At 40.1% G+C, this 18,207-nt stretch overlaps 1 long non-coding RNA gene across 1 annotated transcript in view; it reads right to left on the minus strand.

Moving 5' to 3' along the window:
* Positions 1–1,964: 1,964 nt before the first annotated feature.
* LOC147342506 (uncharacterized) overlaps positions 1,965–18,207 on the minus strand; it is a 1,735,326-nt gene continuing 1,719,083 nt past the window's right edge. The window contains exon 7 of the long non-coding RNA XR_015157704.1: positions 1,965–2,040. This is a non-coding gene — a long non-coding RNA (uncharacterized LOC147342506). The remainder of the gene's footprint in view (positions 2,041–18,207) is intronic.

The raw sequence follows: 18,207 nt of genomic DNA on the forward strand, positions 1-18,207 counted from the left end.
TCTTCTTGAAGTTAATCCTACAGAGAGCACAAGGCTGCCTACATTGCACACTCCCAGGACCTTTCTCTTCTTAAGCATCTCCTTTTTGTTCCTTCATGAATAGCCCTCCTTTTTCTTAATTTGCCTCTTATGTTGCTCCTTATGGTATAAAGTGGTAGCTTGCCTTTATTCTTCAAGGCCCGAGTTTGTGTTTTCCTATTCAATGGAAGACTTTCTACTGGACTAGTACACATAGGTTTCAGTCATATCCTCACATATAAACCAAGGGAATTCTGCCAATGTAGTATTCCTAAAAGACATTGCAATGCAAGGGGAATCAGCAATCCATAGTCTGATGCATGGTGCACTTCAGCATGGCACAAAAGCTACAAAACAGACAGCAGCAGAGGCCACTGAAGGAGTGGGAGTGGAGGGCAAGACTCCTCTCCATAACAAGTATAGAGAACTTTTTACAGTCCAAGCTAGTTCCCAGTGGTTATAAAGGTTTGGCAAGATGAAGTGGTCTGGCTATAACTTTGGATCACAATTATATGCTGAATGTTCTCAGTTTTCATGAAGTCTGACTATGCTGTTGTTCAGATGGTTTCCTCTTTTGCATTATTTATTTTTCAAGATGTTTTTAAAATAATTTCCCATCAGCTCATGTAACTAAAGTATTTCTCTCTCCTCTGTAACCTGAAAGAGTGTCACCATCCTAGGGGCATATGACAAAGTCTCATTTAGAATTGTCTTTCTTAGATGTAAATTGTAGTCTAAATCAAAAGCCGAAATATGAAAAATCAGAGAACACCCAGTAATCTTCATGAGCTCCTGTTACAATAGGATATCGTATTTTCAAATATACTGCACAAAGTACTGACCATCCTAAGCCAAAAAGGTCACAGACTATAAAAGGTTAACAGAATAAAAGACCAACAAGGAAACATCTTCTGATAAATTGTAAGGGGACCCCCTAGGAACACCAAAGTTGGTATAGAGATTATTTTAAGCTGAAGACATTTGAGATTTAAAAGATTCAGAAAAAAGCCATCTTCGAGTTTTCCTTACCTAACAGAAAAAGGGAAAAATCAGAATAAAGCAAAATGTCTGAAAATGAGGACTTCCGTCAGTTCCCTCTTCAGGGTGTGTCTGCTTCCAGGAGAGAGGCCAAGAGTAAACCTACGATAAATCTCCTCTCCTGGGGAGTTCTATGACCCAAAAGAAGATGGAAAGACCTCTCACACCTGTACAGGCAAACATTATCACAAACTTTCTTATCGCCTAGTTGTTCTTCTAAAAGAACTCATTTGTTTTTCTTAAAGAAACCTATTTGGTCTTCCCATAGGAGTCTTTCCTATGAAGCTGAGTATAGAAGCCCAAAATAAAATCACTTCTTTGAATTAATTATCCACGTGTATACCGAGTGAATGTGCACACCAAATTTTTCTCCAGTTAGTCTGTTTTTTCTGTCAGTTTAAATTGCAAGTCCTAAGCACTATACCTAAGACGGTAGAGGAGAAGTCTTTCCTCCCATATACCAAACAATTTACATAAGTTCACTTAAATATAGCCCATCCTATGTTCAATGATAACTATTTCAGTTAACTTAAACAGAGGAACTCTGATTTATAAGAATTTTCTAAGTGTCAGAAGTTCACTATGCATTGCAAATAAAGGCTCCTCTTTGGCTGTCTCCACAGATTAAAAACAATGCTTCACAAAGAAGAAAATCAACCCATTCAAGCCAAAGAGATCTGCACATTTAATATGAGTCACCTGTACCAACTGTGATGCACCTTACTTAAAAAATGTCTGTTGAGAATGCCATTTCTAATCCACAAGATTTTGCTCAAGACAAAGCAGAACAGAACAATATACAACAGTTACTGCTGTCCACCTCCCTCCAACCACCAAAAGACTTCTTAAAACACAAACTTGGAGTAAGTATAAGAAAACTTAATCATATATATGTATATGATTTTTTACCTTAATTAGACATTACCATCAGTGTCCAAGAACATTATGACTCAAATTTTCTTGTGAGCAGCAATAGTGTTTATCCTAGGATAAAAAAAAATATATATATGTAAACTCAGAGACTGCCTACTTTTAAATTTAGTAATTCACAGTTTATAGAAAGAAGCAAAATAACGGGAAATGCAGGAAAGTTCTTCATGGGAATGGTCAAAACAACGAACAGTGATAGTTTGCCTAAAAGCTAAGTAAACCAGTAATAGGTGTTTTCTTTGATCTTCTAAAGATATTTTGGAATATAGGCTGGTTCTTTTAGAAACAGACATATTCTATGAATTCCTGGCAGGCAATCACTATATCTTGGAAAAGAGAGGAAAGAATTTTTCTATGTCAGAAATGCCTTGGCCAAATGATTTAATGACTTGGAGTTTCATTTTCTTCATCTGTAAAATGAAGGTGATAATACCTGCCCCATAGGCCTGTGATGAGGATTAAGAAGAAGATGTGCAAAGTGGCCGCACATTGCCTTGCACGCAGCAGACACTACATATACACTAGAGCTCCTTCCCGTTACAGTCCCCTCCCCTGCAGCCTTTTGCTTCTCTTATAATTACTTTCAACACCTTATCAGTATTTGCTCCATGTTATTTAACTGGAAACAAAACTGAATGACTTCAGATTAAAAGTGAGCAAAAAGGAGATGACATCAACTTCACATTTACCAATCAAAACAGCTCAATGGATTGAACGTTCCTTATGCTCTAGGCTCTGTACTAATGATTGTATGTCAATGATTTCTTTGGTCTTCACAACAACCACAGAGAAGGTGCTGTTAGAAAATTGAAGCGTGGAAGTGTTAAGCCCTTCTGTTCAGACTGCACATCTCCTAGGTTCTGCAGAGCTGGCATTTGAGTCCATGGGATCTCACCTCAGAATCGTCGCCTTCACCACCCCTTCACCCTGGCTTGGCCACTAGGAAACTCTCTGCATCACAGGACTGGCATATGCTCCAAGTGATGTCACACACTTGATTCTTCTGTCTCTTACCTTCCCCTCACTTTCCTTCCTTTACCTTCTCTCCTCTTCTCTTGTTTCCTTCAACCTTTATTTTTGATCTGATTTCACTCTTTTGCTTATTTTGTTCCTCTGTTTTGCTCTGACCAACTGGGACAGAATATTAATCACTATAAGTAAAGTAAAGTAAAGTACTATTAAGTGCCAACAGAGATATGGGAACTTTACATATATTATCTCACTTCATCTTTCACATCAAATCATCACCTTCCCTTGATAAATGAGGAAATTGAGGCACAAACTAACATTACTTGCTCAAGACATAGAGCTAATAAGTAGGGGATCTCTTGAATCAAGAGTGACTAAAAAGCTAGCTGGGTCTTCCCTGGTGGTTCAGACAGTAAAGAATCTGCCTGCAATGTGGAAGACCTGGGTCTGATCCCTGAGTTGGGAAGATCCCCCAAAGAAGGGAATGGCTACCCACTCCAGTATTCTGGCCTAGAGAATTCCATGGACAGAGGAGCCTGGCAGGCTACAGTTCATGGGGTTGCAAAGAGTCGGACACGGATGTTATGATTTGTGCTCTCTGGCATGTGGTAGTTAGGTTGCACTATCAAGTTTAAAAGCTGCAGTTACGAATACTGGATGAGAAGGTTGAGAAGGTTAGTGTGAGGGTGACCATAAACACAGCCTTGTCATTTAGGAATTCAGACTCCAGCAAAGGAGAAGAGCAAGACTTGATTTAGAAAGATTAGCCAGAGACTGCTGGGACCCTGTCTCCTGCACCGTCTCCCCATGAAAATCGCCAGCCGTTGTCATTCTGACAAGGAGAAAAGAAGTGACGAAGTGTATTTCAAGGGAGGCTGGCTGTCAATGAGGTGTACAACACGTCCTTCACACTCAGGGAGTCAGACCTCTGTGCTGTCTATCCTTGGGCAGGGGGACATCGAGCTCCAAGGACAGAGAACATAAAGGAAGCAGTCAATGAGTGAAAGAAACCTTCTTTAGGCAGCCAGATCCAGATTCGTCGAGAAAAAACTGCTTTCCAGATGCATTCTGAACACGAGGGCGTGATTAGGATGGAGAAGGCAGTCAAGTCCGTTTGGCTTCTTCGGGGGATTTGTTTGTATATTCTAATTGCATCATCGTTTAGCTTTATTTCATCTGGAACCTGGCTGCCAAATGAGCATATTGATTACCTGTCACAGATGCATATTTCTCAATTACAAGCCATCAAAGCTTGTAAAATCTCAACCGTGTCAGGACCCAGGAGTGGATTTTAGATTGACTGTGTGTTGTCACATTAGTTATCTTCCAGTGAGTATCAGCTACAAGGCTGGCAACTACCCACTGCACATGCCACCTTACTTAAATGTCATAACCCCCTGCAGGGTAGACATCATTGCCTTCCTATCTCTTAAATGAGAAACAGAGGCCCAGGATGATTAACAGTTCTGCCCAAGGTCACACAATTAGTAAGAGCTGGAGTAGGGACTTGAACTCGTGTATAACTTCAAACTCCACAGGCTTCTCTGCCTCATACAGGCAGTGAGTGGATGCACTATTTCAAAGCATAGACTTTGATGTCATGCTGTCTCACTTGAGGTCCCAGGTCTCTCTCTTCCTAGCTCTGTGATCTTGAGTTTCTTTTTAAAAAATGTTTATTGAAATAAAGTTGATTTACAATGTTGTGTTAGTTTTAGGTGTACAGCTAAGTGAATATATATATATATATATATATATGTGCACACATATATATAGGTGTATTGAGTATGGTTCTCTATGCTATATAGTAGGTTCATGTTTATCTATTTTACATGTCATTGTTATTTAGTCACTCAATCATGTCCGACTCCTTGTGACCCCATGGACTGTAGCCCACCAGGCTCCTCTGTCCATGGGATTCTCCAGGCAAGAATACTGGAGTGGGTTGCCATTTCCTCCTTCAGGGATTTTACACGTAGTAGGTGTATATTTTAATTCCAAATCCCTAATTTATCCCTCCTTCCTCCTTTCCCCTTTGGTTACCATAAGTTTGTTTCCTGTGTCTGTGAGTCTCTTTCTGCTTTGTAAATAAGCTCGTTTGTATTATTTTTTGCTGTTGTTTAGTTGCTAAGCTGTATTGGACTCTTCTGACCCCATGGACTATAACCCACCAGGCTCCTCTGTCCATGGGACTTCCCAGGCAAGAATATTGGAGTGGGCTGCCATTTCCTTCTCCAGGGGATCTTCCCAACCTAGAGATGGAACCATGTCTCCTACATTGGCAGGTCCACTGAGCCACTCGAGAAGTCCACGTATAAGCGATATCATATGATGTTTGTCTTTCCTAGTCTGTCTTACTTTCCTTGGTATAATAATCTGTAGGTGCAACATTGCCACAAATGGTATTATTTCATTTTTTATCAGTTCAGTTGCTCAGTTGTGTCTGACTCTTTGTGACCCCATGGACTACAGCATGCCAGGCCTCCCTGTCCATCACCAGCTCCCGGAGTTTACCCAAACTCGTGTCCATTGAGTTGGTGATGCCATTCAACCATCTCATCCTCTGTTGTCCCCTTCTCCGCCTGTCCTATCTCTGTGTAATATTCCATTACTCATTCCTTTCCACGTGGTGTATAATCACATCTTGTTTATCCATTATCTGTTGATGGGCAGTTAGGTTGTTTCCATGTCTTGAATACTATAAATAGTGGTATTATGGACAGTCTCCCCAAGATGAACTTTTAAACATTAGGTGAGTTTCAACCCACCCGTGTAATCATTGTCCCTAGTTTTTACCTAATGAATATATATTTTACAGAGCCCTCTCTACATTCCACATCACTGCATGTTGTGTAGGCAGAGGTGAATACAGGCACCATCTCTGCATCAGTCTCACAGCCTAGGGGGGTGATCTACAATTACACACTTGAAATGTCCTAAGAAGGAAATGATAAAGATGCAAGGATGGAGAAGATTGAGGGCCGCGGGCCAGTGGATGGTACAGGAGCTCTCTGAGAAAATGGCATTGAAGCTGAGGTGACAACGAGAAGGAAGCATGTGATGATGAGTGGGTGAGGGGTTCCGGGCAGAGAAGGAGAGTGTGCATAGATCCCAAGACAAACAGGAGCATGGGAACCAGAAGAAAGCATGGGAGAAAGGGAAAGAAGAGGGTGGAGATGGGGTAAGGATTGGTGGGAGAAGTTGAATGAATGGGCTAAGGCCACAACATTCAGGGTCCAGTGGGCCACTGTGAGTGCCGGGTTCTGAGTCCTACACAACCTCGGGTAGCCTTTGTTGGCAGAAGGTCATTCTCACATCTCACTGTCATCATGTGCTTAAGGATCTGTTTCCCTTACAAGACCATGAACTTCTTAGGAGCCTAGGAAAGTGCTCAGGACAAGGCACACGTTCAGCAAATTGACTGAATGAACAAATGGCATCTGAAAACACTGTAATTCTATATGATTCTATTGAAAGATCTGGACAAGGCAATGGCACCCCACTCCGGTACTCTTGCCTGGAAAATCCCATGGATGGAGGAGCCTGATAGGCGATAGTCCGTGGGGTGCCTAAGAGTCGGACACGACTGAGCAACTTCACTTTCACTTTTTACTTTCATGCATTGGAGAAGGAAATGGCAACCCACTCCAGTGTTCTTGCCTGGAGAATCCCAGGGACTGGGAGCTTGTTGGGCTGCCATCTATGGGGTCGCACAGAGTCGGACATGACTGCCGTGACTTAGCAGCAGCAGCAGCTATTGAAAAATAGATATAAGACTGGAGTAAAATAAGAAATAAGCATTTTTGTTCCTGGCTAAGAATCAAATCAATCTGATATATTTACATATAAATTTGCACTTATGTAAAAATAGATAGGCATTACATTTTAGTAATTATAGCCACCATTAATAGTTTGGCACCAGGCTCAGTGCCATATATGCAAACTATTTAATTTTCATGAAAACAAATATGAAGTAGTTATTGTTAACTCCATTTGAGAGAAAACACAATAGCAAAAACCAAAACAAACAAAAAGGCAGGGCAGTTTAAATAAATAATCCATGATGACAAAAGTAATAGTTAACAGTGCTGGAATTTGAACCTGGGTATTTTACTCAAAGCCTACATACTTAGCAACTTTTTGATATGTTCTTTAAGGTAGTTATCCTTGCTAAAGTTTAAACATTTACAACATAATATCTACAAATAATTGTCACTGAAATGAAATGAGTTATAGTAAACATTACAGAGACATAGAATTTTTAACAATAATTAATGGTTAATTGGGGCTTACACAGTGATGCAGCAGTAAAGAATCTGCCTGCAATGCCTGGAGACCCGATTTCAATCTCTGGGTCAGGAAGATCCCCTGGAGAAGGAAATGACAGCCCACTCCAGTATTCTTGCCTGGAAAATCCCATGGACAGAGGAGCCTGGTGGGCCATAGTACATGGGGTCACAAAAGAGTCAGACACGACTTAGGGACTAAACAACAAAATGATTAAATAAAAATACAAAATTTGACAGAATCTCATTAATAATGATTAGAATATAATACAGAAAAAAAATAGCATTCAGTGCATTAGAATGCATTTTACAATTGCTTTTTTGTTTTAATTTTCTTTGTTTTTGTCATGCGGCCTTACATTACACGAAAATTAGCAGCAACAGGGAAGCAATGGGAGGTAATTTCCTAGGAATGACTGACCAACAAGGTGGTTAAATAAGCCAATATTTGTATTTTTCACACTTTTTCTATTACTAGCCCTGTGTGTGTGCTAAGTCACTTCAGTCGTGTCTGACTCTTTGCGACCCTATGGACTGTAGCCTGCCAAGCTTCTCTGTCCATGGGGTTTTCCAGGCAAGAATACTGGAGTGGGTTGCCATGCCCTCCTCCAGGGGATCTTCCCAATCCAGGGATCGAACCCATCTCTCTTATGTCTTCTGCGTTGGCAGATGTGTTCTTTACTACTAGCACCACCTAGGAAGCCCTCGTTGACCTTGACTAAAAGGCCTTTTTTCTTCCCCTGCTTTGTGAATAACTCCCATTCATTTTTCAACACCCAGATCAGATTCCTCTCAGACTGGAAAGCCCTTCTTGGCCTTCTGGGGTCCTACTACCACATCCATCTCTTTCCTACAGTTTACAAATTTGTTTCATTCAATGCAGAAATCAAAGCCCTATACTTAGTAGGTGTTTATTAATAGTTGTTGAACAAATAAGCAAGTGAATTATTTTTTCGATCATTCTCTTTTAATGCAAAGGCTGCCAGGTTGTAAGTAAAGGGAACAGAAATATATACTTATTCAGATATGGCAAACCCTGCTCTGGACACGTGGCTTGAATGACTGACTACATGTAGTATTTATAAGGGATATCTCCGGTGGCTCAGCAGTAAAGAATCCGCCTGCAAGGCAGATAACGCAGGAGACGCACTTTCAGTTCCTGGGTCAGGAAAATCGGGAGGAGGAAGTGGCAACCCACTCTAGTATTCTTGCCTGGAGAATTCCATGGACAGAGGAGCCTGGAGGGCTACAATCCATGGGGTCACAAAGAGTCAGACACATCTGAGCATGCAGGCAGTATTTATACTAGCATTTTTTAGTATGTTCCTCTATTTCCATTTAATAGATGAGCGAAACAGGCTCAAAAAGATAAACTATTCCCAATAGACAGGAATTAGTTTTCCTAGGAAGACAGTTCATGTCATGGGAAAAGAGTATTTTCCCATGGGGAAATGGGGATTTGGAGAGAGATTTAAAATAATAACAATAAGATGAAGTGATGCTGAGCAGCATTTGGAGAGAGTCTAGGATGAAATCTCTGCTCCCCTGCCCTGGTTTCTCTATGGGACAGGTGAGCACAGGGGTTAAGAGCATAATGACTGAGGCTAGCCCACCTTGATTCGTATCTTAGCTCTTACCACTCTCTACATATGTGACCTTGGGAACTGAGTAACCTCTTTGAGATTCAGTTTACCCATCTGTAAAATGGGGATGATGATAGTAACACTTCAAGGGGATACTATGAGGACGGAATGAGGAGAATCAAGCTTCCATTGTCCTCAGCACTTAGAAGGCTTATGGATGTGAACTATTACAATTCAATGCTTTCATTGGGAACAAAGAAGCAAAGTTACACATTAAATAATGAGTATTGCCTTGGGGGATACAGACAAATTGAGGCCTGACCAGAGAAGGGTTAGTAGAAAAGAGGAAGACTATCCGTATATTAAAGGGATCCTGGAAATGTTATTTATTGTGGAAGCAGAATATTCAGGAAGGACATGGCAGCTGCTAATTAGGCAACACTTACTCACCACAAGGCACTGAGCCAAGCTCTCAGCACCCTTACCTTGTTCATCCTTACAGAGCCACTATGAGAAAGGCCACTTTTAAACCTTTTCTTAGAATTTGTACTGTTCATTTTATACCAAGGAAATTTAGGGTCAGAGGACAGATATGACTTGACCATGGTTACAAAGTAAGTAAGCACAGGATGCAGACCTAGATCTATCTTGTGCAGAAGCTGGTGTCCTTGGCACCATGCTGTGACACCTCACAGGTCCCCTCCTTCCTCCTGGTTTGTCAGAAACCAAAGGCAGAGGAAGAAGAAATTAATTTATTCTGTGTCGTTCCAGAAAGCAGAATGAACAGAGTATATAAGAAAGGAACTTTAGTTCAACATTAGACAGGATCTTTAGCTCTACAGAGGCACCTGTGAAATCAGGGAACTACCTTAAGGAATCACACAGGCATTGAACTTTGCCTCCATTTCTTAGTAGCTTGGAAACCATACATATACTGACATTCTCTAACATTCAGTTTTCTCTTCTGCAACGTTAATGTAAGAATCCTTAGTTCGCTTGGCTGTTTGGTGAATAAGATCATGTATGCAAATTGCTGATCACCAGCCTGTGTTTGCTCCTTCCATTTACCCCATTTTTTAAGCAATTGGAGCTGTTCAGTAATGCAGTAGGAGGTAATGATTCATATTTCCATTCCCTGCCCATGGAAGTGTGTAAGCAAAAGGTGTGTTGGTAAAATGATTGGACTCTATAATGCCAACTCAAGCCTCAATAGATAGAAGAACTTTGGGAAACCTCCAGGTCTAAGAGTCTACAAAATTAGGAAGAACAGATGATTTAAAAAAAAAAAAATGATCTTACTAATTAGATCAGAGTGTTAACATTAAGGCTACAAAATTGAACAGAAGTAAACATGAAAAGGGAGAAGGAAATGGCAACCCACTCCAGTATTCTTGCCTATGAAATCCCATGAACAGAGGAGCCTGTCTGGTTATAGTCTGTGGGGTTCCAAGAGCTGGACACGACTCTGGGACTAAACCACCACCAAACATGAAAAGAGGAGCTCTGCATTTAAATGTAAAAAAAAAAAAATTAAAAAGCAATAACACCAACACAATCTTGCTTGTAGACAATGAGGAAGTAGAGTTTGATCATGGTGCAAGTGAGAACATGCTGGGATCTTCTTTTGATCACTAACTTAACATGTGACTTGATTTCTAAAACAAACACAGTGGCGAAGAATAACCCTAACTATTTAGGCTATATTGCATATTTAGAGGTTCAGGATCTAGCCTGGGGTCTTATTGTCCCACTATATTATGTGCATCTTACTGGGAGAAAATTCCCTTTTAAAGCCAGTCTACAAGTGAAAAATTTCATATAGCCACAATTAATTTTGAAAATACTAAATTTCACACATAACGTAGAATATGCATTGTTTAGGGCATACAATCATGTTAGGCAATTCATTTGCACAATAGAATTAAAGCCCTGGATGACTAAATTATGTTGAAATTAAAAGTGTAACCACTTTGTTTTTTTTTTAAAGATTTAAAAATTTTATTTTTTTAATTTAATTTTTAAAATAAGTATTTATTTATTTGGTTGTTCTGGGTCTTAGTAGTGGTACATGGGATCTTCAATTTTTGTTTCCACATGTGGGGTCTTTTGTTGAGGCATCTGGAATATAGTTCTTTGATCAGGGATTGAACCTGGGCCCCTGCATTGGGAGTCTGGAGTCCAATGGTTAACCATTGGACCACCGGGGAATGGAACCCCCACACCACTTTACTTTTTAAAGTTTAACAAAATTCTAAAGGAGAATGAGAAACGGGTGAAGGATTTTAGTATTATGGCTTGTCTTAAAGTTTTACTCAATTAAAAAAAATCATTAATCTAGTTTATAAATAGATTGTTGTACAGATTAAGTGAGATAATATATATTGATCTTAACTAATCATCAAATTTTAAGAGGTAATTTGATCAGTCAGACTGGTGCACAAGGTTGGGTTGGATTGGGGATTGTGTCCTAAAGCAGGGTTCAGCAAACTATGACCTGTGGGCAGTATATGGCCAGCAGCCTATGTTTGTACACCTACCAGTAATCAGAGGTTTTTACATTATTTAAAAAAAGGGGTAAAAAAGAGAAAAAGAAGAGGAAGAAGACTAAGCAGCATATCCTGCATGTGGTCTGCAAAACCTCAAATGGCAACACTCTGGCCCTTTATTAAAAATATATGTATATATATAATATATATATATTATATATATATATATATTGCTGATTCTGGCCATAAAGGAATGTGATTGCCACTTCTAAGGAGAAGATGATCTCTACCTCTGGATTTAGGTTCACGTTCCTTGACGCGCCTCCCAGTCCCCTTCCCCTTGCTACCTTGTCCAGATTGCCAGCGCCATCTCTTGCCGTGGAAATACTGACAGTTAGCAGTTCTCTAGCCCTAGGGCACTGTTTCACTCTTACGGGCCTTCATAGGTGCTGCTCCCCAGTAAAAGTCACTCTCCCTTGACATTCAAGTTTTTCCCACTATTTACTTAGCTAAGTGGCATACTCATTGGAGAAGGAAATGGCAACCCACTCCAGTGTTCTTGCCTGGAGAATCCCAGGGACGGAGAAGCCTGGTAGGCTACAGTCCATGGGGTCGCACAGAGTCGGACACGACTGAAGCGACTTGGCAGTGGCATACTCACAGAATTTTTTTTTTTTTTAAGTGATCTAACCTAATTTAAAGCATCTGTTCCTTCATGGGCTCTCCTTCTAGAATCAGGAGTCTAGACAAGTTCCTTTAGCACAGGGACACAAGTTATTCATCTTTTTAATTTCTAACACTGGGCCTAGAACCTGGTGGGCTCTTAGAAAATGTTTGCTAAACCAGGGTAAATATGTTCAAATATTAGTACAACCGTTGGTGCAGGAGGGAATGGAGTGCTGGGAAAAGCTTTCAGAAAGCAAAAATGAGAACAAAGAGGTAAAGTTATAGTTAAAAATGAAACGATTTGTCTGAATTCCTATTGATGATCAGGAATAAAGGGACTGGTGTTATCATCAAGACCTGACTGAATCTTGACCACATGTCTGAATTTCAATCTGAGACTTTTAACAAAGGAATTCACCATTAGAGTCAGTTTTCTCATCTCTCTCCTGGAGATTTTTAACACCTGCCTGATAGGAATATTGGAAAGAGTAAGACCATGTACATTAGAAAGACTAACACAATGTCCTTCAAGGAGCAGTTGGAGTTCCCTGTCACTCCTCCTGAATTCTTCATGCCCTCAGCTTCCTCCCCAATGCCACATCTCCCCTTACTGTGTCTGAAAGGAGCAAGTGAATTTCCACCAAACTGCTCCAAACATTTCATCAAAGTTTCCCCCTGACTTAATATACCACCCCCAGAAGACAAACACTAGGGTTCTGTTGACAGAGACAGGCTATGCATCCAGAGAAGACAGTTCATAGTAATTTTGTCAGCAAAATTGTAACAATAAAGGCCCAAACAACACTTCATCTCCCTGTCAGTTGTCTTGAAAGGGCAGATTACTTTTTCCTCAATCTTGGCACATCCAATTAAGGTAGACTTATAAGCCAGGCAGGTGTAAAGTGCAAGCCAGCACTTGTTCCCATTAGCAATTATCACTGGAAAACTACACGAATGCAAAGTCTTGGCATTACGGTTGCCCTGGCAACCATCAACCTGCAGAGGCCCAGCGGACACAGACATGAAAACTTGACACCACTGCCCTTAAAAAAAAAAAAAAAAGCAGCTTCTCTTCTATTTTCCCTGGTTATTTTATGTGTTTGTCATTGCAAGCCCCAAAAGAAAACACTTCTTATCATCTACCTGGCATTTCAGAATCTATCTGGGTGTTAGATTAACACTTGTATGTTTCTGATGAATATACATTGAGCACCTACTATGTACCAGCCGCTGTGGAAAATAAACCAATTTCAAGTGAGAAAAACAAATGTAGTTTTACTTCCTTCCTTTTTCTATTTTTTCCTTTCTTCCTTTCTCCCCTCCTTCCTTTATCCATTCATTCAATAACGTTATTCAGGGAGTCATGCAGAGCAGTCACTCTGCTTGACACAGCTGATGCAGAGATGCATGAGAATGACTTCTTACCCTGAGGAAGTCTCCATGTAGCCATGCTGAGAAGCCATAAGAACACAAGACCCACAGGTAAAAGCAAATGTGGCTATAAGAAAGGCGAAACAATCCCATATAAGGACACTATAAGCCAAACTAAGAAAATGCTTCAGAGGCTTGACAAGACATAGAATGATGTAGATGTCGAATGCAAAGCATTATTCTTTTTACACACAGATTTTTGGTGATATAGTTGGTAAAAGAAGTCCAGTAAAGAATGACACATTTAGAAAAGACTGAATAAGAAAGAGCAAAGATGGTGAAGGACAGGCTAGGGGACACCACTTCTGATCATATTTGACATTTAAAAACTTAGCAAGCCTGTTGTATGTGTCTTTTTCTTCTTCTCCATCTCCCTTTTCTTTTCCTCCCCTTCTCCTTCTAATTAATATTACTATTACTGTCAATCCGACTCTACAGATGATCAGATGAGGAAATTGTTGGTGAGGTTAATTCACTGGGAATCAACAATGCTTACATTCAACCAAATGTCTGATTAAAATCCTGTGCTCTTGTTGCTATGTCATGAGGGAGTGAGAAAATGCAAATTTATGAAATGCAGACAGAAAGAAATGCACCAGAAACATGGCACTTGAGGAAGAGCTGATAATCAGTGGCACTCAGGGGTACCTATTTCCTCTGGAAAGCCCTGACTTTGGAATATTTAACCTTTAATTTAGCAGAGGCTTTGACAACCAAAAAATACCAATTGCCTCTTGATGTTGTTTTTTAAGTTCCATGACAATCCCTGTAGAAAAAGCTTTCAAAGAGACTTAAAAATAAAAGGAGAGGTAACGTTAGTGAAAGGAAAAGAATTATTTAAAAAATAGAGCTGCCGAGCACCGTTAGACTTGTGGTCTATTGAAGCCACACACAGGGACCCTGTGGGGGAAACAGGCAGGAACTGGTGCAGCACTTCTTTTCTGGATAAGAAAAGTGGGCTCGGGGAAGCTAGGAACTCTTCTCAGCTCACATCTCTTGCTTGATTAAAACCACCAGCACTTCCTTTTTCATATCTATCAGCAGAGAGGAATTTGCTGGTGAATTTTAATTCAGGAAAATGTGGTTGTGCATCGTTTAGGTAAGAGCTGTGCAAAAGTTTGGCCCAGAATTAGTACTGAAGGATCTTACTACTCAAAGTGTGGTCCAGGGAGTGGTAGCATTACCTGGGCACCTGCTGGGAATGCAGATGCCCTAAATCTGTGTTTTCCTGAGATCCACAGGTGATGCCTGTGTACATTACAGTTTGAGGAGCCCTGAGAATAAATGACATATGCTATAAAAAGAAGACAGGCTTTGGGGTAAAATTCATCTGGATTGACATCTCAACATGAACATCAGTCATGGCCATGGTTTTGATAGTTAGGAAAGAAAGGGAACATATTTCAGGGAGAAATAGCAGTTTGGGTGAAAGTACAGAGGTGTGACTGGACTTAACCTGTTCAAGGGACAGCAAGTGGCCTGATGTTTTTCCCAAACTGAGAAAATAAATTAGAAATAGGACTTAGGAACCAGGATGAATATTCAACTGTTATTCTCTGATGGATAGGAAATAATTAATGTCTAATACAACAATCACAACAAAAGCAATTCTTTGTGTATATTATTATAGAGTTTAACTGTATCTGATACATAGGTACTTAATAAATATTTGCTGACTGACTGAATCAACATAAAATATTTTTTATGCCCGTGATTATTTCGTGGGATATTTCCAACACCTCTGAGAAATAAAAAAGAGAAGAAATGATTTTTTGAATTCTTATTACTATCTTCTTCCATTTTGCAGAAAGTCAACGTTTGGGTGGAGAAAATACCCTGCATGAAATGATACTGCTAGTAGCTGCAGTAACTAAGTCACAAATTCAGGTCTTAGGACTCTAAAATGCACCTACTTTTCAGCCAAAGAGGACTCAATTCTTTGACTTCACATTTTCTCAGTTCACATCTAAGATCTCATTTGAGAACTAGGTACGCACAGAGTGTAAGGGAGTCAGATTACGTCCTGATGTGTCATGGTGACCAGCCCTCTTCTTTTCAGAAGTCTCCTGCATGCCCTTCTGTGCTGCAAATCCGCGAGTCTCCCAGAGGTGGAAGTGTGGCCTCCACTAGTCTGCACTAACCAGCTTCTGTACACACCTTGCTTTGCCATCATGCTGGGCACTGTGTCTTCAGAAAATTGGATAACCAGTCTCTTTTCCCCAGTTTAAGTTGATAGTTCCTGGGTTTTATTTTTCCATTAAGAGATAAATATATTCTTCAGCTTCCCTGGTAGCTTAGCTGGTAAAAAATCCCCCCTGCAATGCAGGAGACCCCCGGTTCGATTCCTGGGTCAGGAAGATCCACTGGAGAAGGGACAGGCTACCCAATCCAGTATTCTGGCCTGCAGAATTCCATGTACTGTATAGTCCATGGGGTTGCAAAGAGTCAGACACGATTGAGTGACTTTCACTTTCACACTCCCGGAACTTGAAATACTTTAACCTATGGGAAGACTTACCAAGAGAGGGAAAAATTAGCAAAGCAAACGATTTAGTGACCCATGGGTAGACTGACTCTGGGGCCACATGTCATTTGTCTAAAGCCAATTTCAAATGACTGATGATTAAAGGTGCCTCTCTCAAGTAAATAACTAGTGTCTGGAAAGAACAAATTTCCAGGGTAAGAAATTGTGATTCTAGAAGATTCTCTGGTGTAATGCAAGACCTGGACTTGGAATTGAAACTGAAGCAAATGGCCAGTCCTTGTATTAATACCAGCACCACTGCCCGCTAACTAACTGGTTAATATTTACCAAACATGCACACTGTTTCAGGAAGAGTGTTCAGTGCCCAGGTATCGTTTTCTTTAATCTTCACAGCCACCCTGTTTTTATCCCTCTTTTGTAGCTGAAGATGTAAAGTCTTGTGTTCAAGAGGCTTCAGAAACTGTTCCAGTCACACAGTTGTAAAGAGGTGGAATTTCAAATCCAGTCTCATCCATCTTTAGAATTCACTCATTTGACCATTATATTCTGGGTCTCCTGTATAATTTTGATGACTTAGAACCATTTATTTAGCCTGCTTCTCAAGGACATGGTTTCCCCAGTTTAAAACAGGATGATAATGTACACAAAGATCAATAGCTAACACAGGTGGAAGTGCTAGAAGAGTGGATGGTGCAAAGTAGGTACTCAAGAAATACTAATATTTTCCTTCTATTCCTCTTGAGAAGTCCTAGAAGGGAAAAAAAAATAACCTATTATCTAAACATCACTTCTGTAATGCTTGCAATGGTTTTGATCACACCATCATTTTTCCTGGAGCTAGTCAACAGGATTTTGAGTTCTCAGACTAGCTTTGTAGGCAGTCCTGATGGGAGACAGGATCTGTTACTGGCGAACTCTTTTTTTCCTCCAAGTAAGAGTTAATAGCAGTTTAGTACTGGAAAGAATCTGTGGTGCCACATACTTGCTAAGTTACACCAAAAATACTATTGGCAGGCTTGGCAAAGCAACCTCAGTTGGAATGCCTCTGATGTTTACTCTTGGCTCTAGGTTGGGCAAAGTCTTCAGCATCTTCATAACTCTTTTCCCTTCAATCTACTTTACTTCGGGAGAGTGAAGTCACACAAAGGAGCCACTGCCAGAGCTTTTCCATCTGCAGCAATAAAGCAATTATCTACTCTCCAACCATGCTGTGAAAAACAAATGAGATAAATGCTGTTGCATGTGTAACTCATCATGGGTGGTTGCATGTCTAACTCATCATGGGTAGACACGTAAAGTAATGAACACTGAAGCAAGTGAGATTGTTTCTGGTGGTAGCTAGTCCTTAGTTCCAGTTTTCCAAGGTCTTAAGTCACAAGAGGTCAAGAACCAGCTCTTTCTTTGTCTGTAGAAAAGTTTAGCAAACTATCATTCCAAATAAAATAGGTATGTATAGGATTTTCCTGGGAAGGTCTATTTTGCTGTGCAAATGAGGAGCCCAAAGACAGCCTTCCCATGCACTTGAAGATGAGAGCTGATGGATGAGATGATGTCCAGATCATTTTTCAGAAAGTTCATGAGAAGGCTTCATAAAGACCAGAGTTAATAAATGGAATTCAAGGGAAAAGAGAGTTTCAAGAAGGATTAAGTCTAGAGAAGAGGTACCAGGAATTTCTTTGCTATCCTTAAATACATGGGCAGTTATTCTAAGAAGAAAGCCAAATTTGGAATGCACTTGTTTACAATAGATAGAAGTAAAGACAACTCAATCAGTGAAACATGGTTATAGGGTATGAGACAAAGTGAAAGAAGACTTTCTGAGTAATGTGAGTGATTACATCCCAACATAATTTAATAAGGACGGTCAGAAACCATGTACCCCTGAAGTGCACCTGTAACGTACAAGAAACAGCCCTCATCAGGGAATTTTAAGATTTTTGTTTGACCCCCAACTCTGTCTTTTCAAACCACTATGACTTTTGTAGCCTCCATTATTTCTCATCAGTTTATTTCTCATCTATAAAATGAGGATAATACAGAATGTGATGGTTTATTTTGGTGCTTATTATGGTGAATTTTCAGGTATTTTTTTATATATGGTCTCACTGAACAAATGTCTGAGATAGTTATCCCTATTTCTGGATTTTATATGAGAAAGTGAGGCTCTGAAAGTCATATAACTTTCAAAGTCCCACAGCTAGCAGATGGTAGAGCCTAAATGGACAGTCCAGATTGTCTGACTCTAAAATTTGTATTCTTTGCATGATATGACACTAAGCCTTTCAGAGAGTCACATAAAATAATGGACACAGAAGCAA

The sequence above is a fragment of the Bos grunniens genome, chromosome 29 (assembly GCF_055505025.1).
Source record: "Bos grunniens cultivar Pamir isolate PY7600 chromosome 29, Bosgru_T2T1.0, whole genome shotgun sequence".
Lineage (NCBI taxonomy): Eukaryota > Metazoa > Chordata > Mammalia > Artiodactyla > Bovidae > Bos > Bos grunniens.